Source organism: Eschscholzia californica, unplaced genomic scaffold (assembly GCF_041429995.1).
Source record: "Eschscholzia californica isolate CP2 unplaced genomic scaffold, dmEscCali1.0.p SCAF_3, whole genome shotgun sequence".
NCBI lineage: Eukaryota > Viridiplantae > Streptophyta > Magnoliopsida > Ranunculales > Papaveraceae > Eschscholzia > Eschscholzia californica.
Genome location: NW_028238420.1, coordinates 35,343,124 through 35,351,374, shown reverse-complemented (window position 1 = coordinate 35,351,374; position 8,251 = coordinate 35,343,124).

Here is an 8,251-nt window from a genome sequence, read left to right as displayed (position 1 = left end):
GTTTTTTACTCCTTTTGAGCTTTATTTTTCCTATTTAAACCCATGAGACCACCCTAAAATTTCACCCCTACCATCAACCAAGGAATGAAATTTCGGTTTCGGTAAAAAATTCGGTCGGTCCAAAAGTGGAAACGTTTCGAAGAAATGTTTCGGTCAGTGTGGAAATCTTACAAATCTACAGAAATGATAGAAATATGATGCAATTATGTATAACAAGATTATTAAACCATAATGAAGCATAAAAATGATGTTTAACATTAATCTATTAGTTTAAAGGAGTATTAACAATTACACAATTACTTCCGGGAGTAAATTAAATAACTTCTTGGCTATAACACCCAAACAATAACATTCTTACTTATAATAGTTAATAGTTAACAAACTATGTTAGTTTGAGAATGTATCGTCAATTACATAGTTATATCAGGGTGTTACTAAAATAAAATCAATTTAGGCAGTTAAGTCAAGGCGTAAATCATTCAAATAGATTTAAAAACCATGGAAAACATAACACAAAAATCAAGAGAGATCTAAGAGAAATGAAGATAAAAAAGATGAAGGAAGGAATATGTTTCTTGTATTAGTCTCTCCGTTTTTTTTGCTAGATTTCTACTATGTTGGTTGAAATTTCCATCATTTCTATGGAAATTTCGATATCTCCAACAACTTCGGTGGAAATTTCGATCATGTCAGTGGAAACTATGCAGGAAATAGTTGTAAGTGTTATTTCGTGCACCTAATCTCATTTTAGGAAACGTTTCGCGAAATTTCGGTGAAATTTCGGGAAGTTTCATTCCTTAGCATCAACAACCATAACTTGACATTTATTTAAGGGAGAATTATCAAAACCCCCGGATTTTAATAAGTCGATTACTAAAATCCCCACCTTTTATTAGTAATTACTAAAACCCCCACCTTTAGTTAGATTAAACAGATTCCCGCCGTTAGTGAATAGGAAATAACATTCTTGCCCATTTATTAAATAACCCGATTTTTAGTAACCAGAAAATGGGCGTCTTCGATTGAAACCTGGGGCGCGTATATCACTTTTACCCCTCTTCTTCCTCACGAAACCAGCAAGTCCCAACTAGTAATTCCAGTCGACGAAATCAACAAGGGAAACGATGAAGTCTTGATGAACTAACGATGAAGTCTTGATGAACTAACGATGAAGGCATCTTTCTCTCTCGCCAATAGTGATAAATTTCTCCTACAAAGTACTCTCTCTCTCTCCATGCGACTACCCACTTTTTTTGGTTCGTTTTTTTTTCTCTCTCTCTTGTACTCTCTTGTACTCCATTAGAACTCTAGGGAACTCAAACAAGTTTTTCGAATTGAGCAATTTCTGTTCACAGCAGCTAGGATCATTTCTAGGGTAATTACTGATTACTAAAGTTTGATGAAATTGTTGTTTAGAACAGCTAAGGTACTCAAGCTAGAGGTTTCGATTGAAATTGCTTCAACAGAAATCCATTGAATGAAATTGCTTGATGAATTGTTGTCTAGGGTACTCAATTTCTAGTTAGAACAACTAGGGTAATTAATGTCTCCCCGCATCTCTCTCGAATTACCAACTCGAAGTAGTGACTTGATTCTCTTGATAAGCTAGGGTAATTTGCTTGATTTATCTCTGTTTAGAACTCCAATGAACCAGTGACTTGATGTTTGATTTTGCTGAAATTTGTTTGAGTTAGCCTTATAGCATATCAGTAAATTGATGTTTGATTTTCCTGAAATTTGTTTGATTTGTCTGAAATTGCTTGGTGTGTACTCCATTGAAGCTCTCAATTTCATTGAATTATAGCATATCAGTAAATTTAGCATTGAATTTAGTCCATTTGATAGAATTTCAGACAAAGCTTCGCGACGACATTATGAACTCGATAAACGAAATGTAAATTTCTTTTTTGAATTGTGATGTAAGTTTATTCATGTGAGAAGATGTTTATTAACATACTTGACTAACAGGAACCTAATTGGGGGTAAGGATACTCGTAAACGAATGGCTGAAATACCTCCACCACCACTAAGTAATCGATTTTGTTCCCCTTCTACAATTTCATTATAGTTTTGTTTAATGAGATTATTTGAAAATGATTGTCTTTGTCTTTTAATAGGTGGTAGTACTACTTTCAGCGACACTATGTTAACACTTGATGACTATATTGTAGATTATCTTTTTGATCCTATTCTGGTTTTTTTTAGGCTCAAAGAGATCCAATAATTGATAATGTAATGGGATTAGATGATATTCGTGTAGACGAGGAAGATGAAGATAGTTTTGGGGTCACAATGGATTTTTGGGTGAGGAGATGAACCAGAATCTGATGTGGATGAGGGAAATGAACCAGAACCTGATGTAGATGAGGGAGATGAACCGGAACCTCTACTATAATTTGATTAAGCACAAGAAGATGAAGAGTTTGGTCAGTTTGTTCAGGATACAGAGGTGTTGGATGACTTCGAAATGGAATTCGCTGATGAAAGCCAAGTTCCAGTTGCATTTAAAAAAGGTATAGTTTTTTCTTCTGTTGGCATATTTAGAAAGATGGCTAGAAAATATGCTATCTTGAATAACTTTGAAATGAGACTTCCAAAGAATGATGGTGATAGGATACTGTGTGTTTGCATCGGAAAACCCAAACCTAATCATGAAGTTCATGATGTAAAACCTTGACCGTGGCATATGTATGCGTCTCAAGTTTTTGGTACAAAAATAAGGAAAATTAGGAGGGTACATGATGTGCATACATGCGGAAAGAGAGTTGGTAAGAAGAATCGTAGTGCCTTTTATGGATTTTGTGCAGATGTCGTGGAGAAACATGCAAGGGACAACCCGTCCGGATTTAATTCAGAAGATGTCCAAAAATATATATGGAAGCATTACAAAGTGAAAATTGATTACATGAAATATTATAGAGTTTGTTGTCTTCTTTAAGATAGGATCTACGGGAGTTTTGAAGAGTTATTTACTTTTATACCGTTGTTGTGTGAAAAAAATTCTAGAAACAAATCCTGGTAGTGTTGCACAATATGGTATAAATATGGTAACTAGGCAGTTCAGGTATTGTTGTGTGGCATACCAATTTTCACTTCATGGATTTAGGAACTCTTGCAGACCTATAATAGGTCTAGATGGATGATTTCTGAAAGGTAGGTATGGTGGGACTTTGTTAGCAACCACCGCATTAGATGCTATGGGGGGTTTGTACCCGTTGGCAGTTATGGTTTGCGATGCAGAGAATGACTTTTGTTTTAAATGTGGTTTTTAATATTAATTTGTTTTTTCAATGACTTTTGTTTTATGTGGGGGCCCTATTATGTGAATGAATTTCTTATATTGTGATGTTTATTACGTTATGCCACTAGGGTTTCTTCTTTTATAAAGAGGTTAGGGTTTTTAATTTCTTATTGTATCCTATTTTGAACATGCAACTTACCATTAAACAGTGAATGCACCTCCATTGACGAGGCAGTCGGGTAAACCATAGGTGAATAGTTATAAGTCTATAGGGGAACCTAATCTAACGTCAACAAGCAAACTTAGATAGTGTTCAAGATACAAGGAGACTGGTCATAATGTCAGGAGCTGTAAATGTTGTTGGAAGTAACTAAAAAAATAGTACACCTACCGTTGTAGGGAATCCTTCACAAGTTGGAGAGTCTGCAACTCCATCTGCACATCATACTTCACAATCACGGGAAACAGGTAATCTTAGAGAAACAACACCACTACGCCCTCTTTATGAATTAGCATCATTACGGACAACAGCAATAGCAGCAGCATCACGAGCATAAAGTAGCACATCATTGCCCAAAGCAGCTGACAAAGATAAATGTAAGACAAAAATGTTCAGGCATGGCAATCAAGTGTCTGTTAAACAGACCATAACAGGAGGTGCAAGGTTCAACAACTTTACATTTAACTTTTAGTTTTTTGTGGAATGGATGGTAGTTTTTTGTTGAATGGGTGTTAGTTATTTGTCGGATGGATGGTAGTGTTTGTGAAATGGATGTTAGTTTAATGGTTGGATTTGTATGTAAATCATCTTTATGAAATATCTTATTTTTTAATAAGAAAACACATACACATAAAAACTACAACTACTAAAGACATCAAATGAAATTACAAATACTAGAAACATAACAACTACAATAGACATGACACATCATTAAGACCTAAATTTAAGTTTTTGTGCAAATCCTTCGCGTATATCATCTAACGTGATACCTAATTTTGACTTGCTTTTCTTTGATATAACATCGGACAACCAAAGAAATTTGTCACATTCTAAACATTTCAAAAATGGAATGCCATCGTTGGGAACTTTCTGTGAAATCAACAACTTCATCTTACCTTTACATCTGTTTTTATCACATGGATATAAATTCCAAGGACAATTCTTGAGAAAGTGGTTTTGTTCTCCACAACCATGACAACCACTTTGAAATATCGACTTTTTTGGCGAAGACGATGAACTAACTTTTTTGAGTTCATTCTCGAACCACCAAAATCGCATTCGGGAAATTTGCAAGTAAGAAATTTTTCACCAAATAAATTAGGTTTGCCGGATACCACCACTTTTCTAATTCCATTGTAATTGTCGTTTGTGCATCTTGAATACATCCATGAACAATCTAGCACCGAATGTCCGTATTGACCGCAAAGTTGACAAACAACCTAAACACGGTGAAAATTGAAAAATCATAATCATATAAATAAATCAAAAGAACTAGAGTAAAAATACTACCTCTTGTTGTGATGTCTTGCATTTTGATACACATTTGATGAACTTGAATAAACCAATAAAAATAAATCTCTAATTATAAACCCATGTATTGAAACAAAATCAACTGTTTCCAAAAATAAAACACTGTAATTAGAAGAGTCCACAGCCTAAAATCGTATCTCACGTTCACTTATCTAATATGTTCCCATAACCTAAGATCATAGAAGCTTGATTCCATGTACATCACCTTATTTTTCACAAGTTTGAGATTCCATACAATTCATCTTTCTAATCTTAAATCGATAGTGAGATTCAACAACGAATCATCTTGTTCTTGACAATGGACACTATCAGTTAGAAAGATGAAATATTTTGAATTGTATTTTCCTTAGTCTTTTCCAATAATTTGGAGCGAAAGTATTTTCGTTCGATCTACCGATAAAATCAAAGTAAGACTCAGTTTCATCAAGGACTTGGTAAAGAGACTCGTTGAGTCAACTCGTTTAGTCGGTACACCGCACTCAAAGGAGGCGACAAGATATACACAACTATACTCATAGTTATCTAGACATATCCGGCCTCAATGGCTCATCCATGAGTCCTTTCACTGTGGATACTCCACACCAATTTCTTCTTCATTATTTATTTAAGTTGATCAAATTAGGAAATATATCATATATGCAATGAAAGGCTTCTATTGAAGTGATTCGTGGAGTAGAATATGAAGAACTAGCAATCCTATATATTAAATTAATGAATAAAACATTAAACAAAAATAGATATCAAATAAACAGTATTTTATAAAGAAACCCAAAATCTTACTGTTTATAAAAACCTATATATCTAATATAGACATATATTCGTATTCAGATTTTACTTATCAGAGATATGCTCATATAACCTAGGATCATAGAAGCTTGATGCTTTACACATTTTTTCCTTCTCTTTATTCTTCACAAGTTTGAGATTCCGTCGAACAACTCGACCGAGCAAGAAGTAATAGTTATCGATCCTTCTTCGAAAACTTCTGTTATCTCTCTAGTATTTTCTTTTTCTATATGTTCAAGTAGTGCTCTGAATGATGCATAAGATAGATAACTTTTAGGAACTTCATATTTCTTTCTTTCTTGACTAACATATATCACCACTTTTACTTCTTTATTTTGAATTGATAATCTAGATGATACCCTTGTTGTTGTTCTTGGTGATGATGTTGATAATGACAATGCTGATTCTTTGTTTTTACTTTCAAAAATCGTCAACTTGGAAGAAAGAGGAGGATGATGAGGAGGAGGAGATACTTCCTCCTTGGGTTTATAATCAGAGCAACAGAAACAATAACCTAAAAACTTTTTCATGATTACGTAGAAAACTTCAAAATTGAATCGCAGGACATAAAGAATTATTTAAATCGATGAAGTTAGAAACTGGAACAGGAGAACTGTATTTATAGTACAAATGAAGATGTTTTCGAATTAAGAAAGGGTTAGTATATGGAAGATGGTGCATGATGGTCTACCCACGTTGGTAAACATTGGGAAAAGGGTGAATCATATAGTTCAAACTTGTAAACTATGCAACACAAATCAACAGGAAGATAGGTTTCACCTGTTTGGAGACTGCCCTAAATTCAGAGAGCTTGCATCGATGGCTGGGATCAATTACCTGTACCAAGGAGATCGAGAACCCATTAATTTATTATCAAATACCATCACATCAAACCAACTCGATGATTCAGAATGGTACAAAATCACATACCTACTGTGGGAATGGTGGAAATCATGAAACGAAGCTCACTTCCAAAACAAAGAGATCGACCTGGCTAGATGCCTCTGGAAAGCAATGGATCAAATAAGGTATGTTTCTAACCTTGAACCAAATCAGGTTTCTAACAACTTGTTGCAGGTTAATCGATGGATTCCCCCTCCGATAGGTAAGATCAAAATAAATTTCGATGGAGCATATAGGGAAAACATGGCTTCGTGTGCGGCCATTGCCAAGAACAGTGAAGGAGTAGCCATGTATTCGAAATCAAAGCTTTTACAACCAAAATCCCCAATTTATAGTGAGATGGAAGGGTTGAAGTGCGGCTTGGAGCTGGCAAATGAATTAGGGCTAGAAGGTTTTATAATAGAGGGGGATTCCAGGGTTTTGATAGAAGCAATTTCAGCCGTTGATGGAGATATCCCGTGGCGCCTAATCAGGGAGTTTGAAAGGATTAGGGTTATCATCCTGGAAAAGAACGTGGAGGTGTCTTATTGTAATAGAGTCTACAATAAGGACGCCCATTTGTTGGCGGTTTCGCTTTTAGTCCCTATGTTGTAACATTTGGTTTTTAGTCCTCCATGTTTCCCTGTTGGGCTGTAATGTACTCCAGTTTTAATGTTATGGGTTTATTCTCAAAAAAAAAAAAAAAGGGATAGTGTCGGTTTTTTTGGATTATCTTTCAGGGTTAATTCCTGTTTAACCCCCTATTTTATGACCTGATTCCTTCTGACCCCCCTACTTTTACAAAAATAACCAAATGACCTCCCTTTTGAACTTTCCATACATTGCCTGTTCATTGACTGTACTTTTTCTGTTATATCCAAAGTACCCTTTCTAATCTATTTCTTGTTTCCCTCTTCCATTTTCTCTTATTTCTTCTTCATCGTCACCATCAACTACTACTTTTTTATCCTTTTATTTCTTCAACATACTTTATTAATGGGAGTCTTAAAAAATCAATATTTTTTTCAAAAAGATATTTTTTCTTTCTTGGTTTAGAAAAATCTAACTAACAAAACATTTTAATCTATAGATAATATGAAGTAATGAAAAAAAATTGAAGTTCTAACATAATCTTACAGGTATAGAGAATCTCAATTAGATTTTTAAAGAGAGAGATTGTAATTATCAAAAGATAATGTCTTTCCAGAGAGAATAAAAAATTATTAAAGCTCTCAAAAGAGAAAACCCTCTCTTAGATCTCAACTCTCTTCAACCTGTCATGCAGTTTTTGCTCTCGATATTCTTCGTTCAATAACTATTGGAATATCTCATCGTTCAGACTACTCAATCAATCCCCTTTTTCAGCTTCGTATTCAATATTTTGCTCAATTAATCTTGATCTTGCATCTGATATCAGTTAAATTAATATCAAAGGTCGGCTCTGATGTTGTTAAGGATTGGATTGAGTTACATATCATTTAAGATGTTGTAACAAATGTGATGGTGTTGATTGATAATGATGATGATGACTGAAAACAATTTGTGTGTTATGGTGGATGGATTGCTAGAGAGATGTCACAATTGTGAGCTAAAAGATTTAGAGTTTCTGATCAAATTGATTTCGATTTTATTTATCTCTTTCAACATTTTTTTCTCTCAAATTTTTGTTTAGATTTAGAGAAAGATAGAAGACGAGGAGAGATTAGAGAGAATATAGAAAAACGATAGGTTAGGACGGAGAAAACGAAGAGAGTTTAAAAATGAAAGAAAGATGATGCAGATCATGTTTAGCCTCTCCACCAAACCCAGTG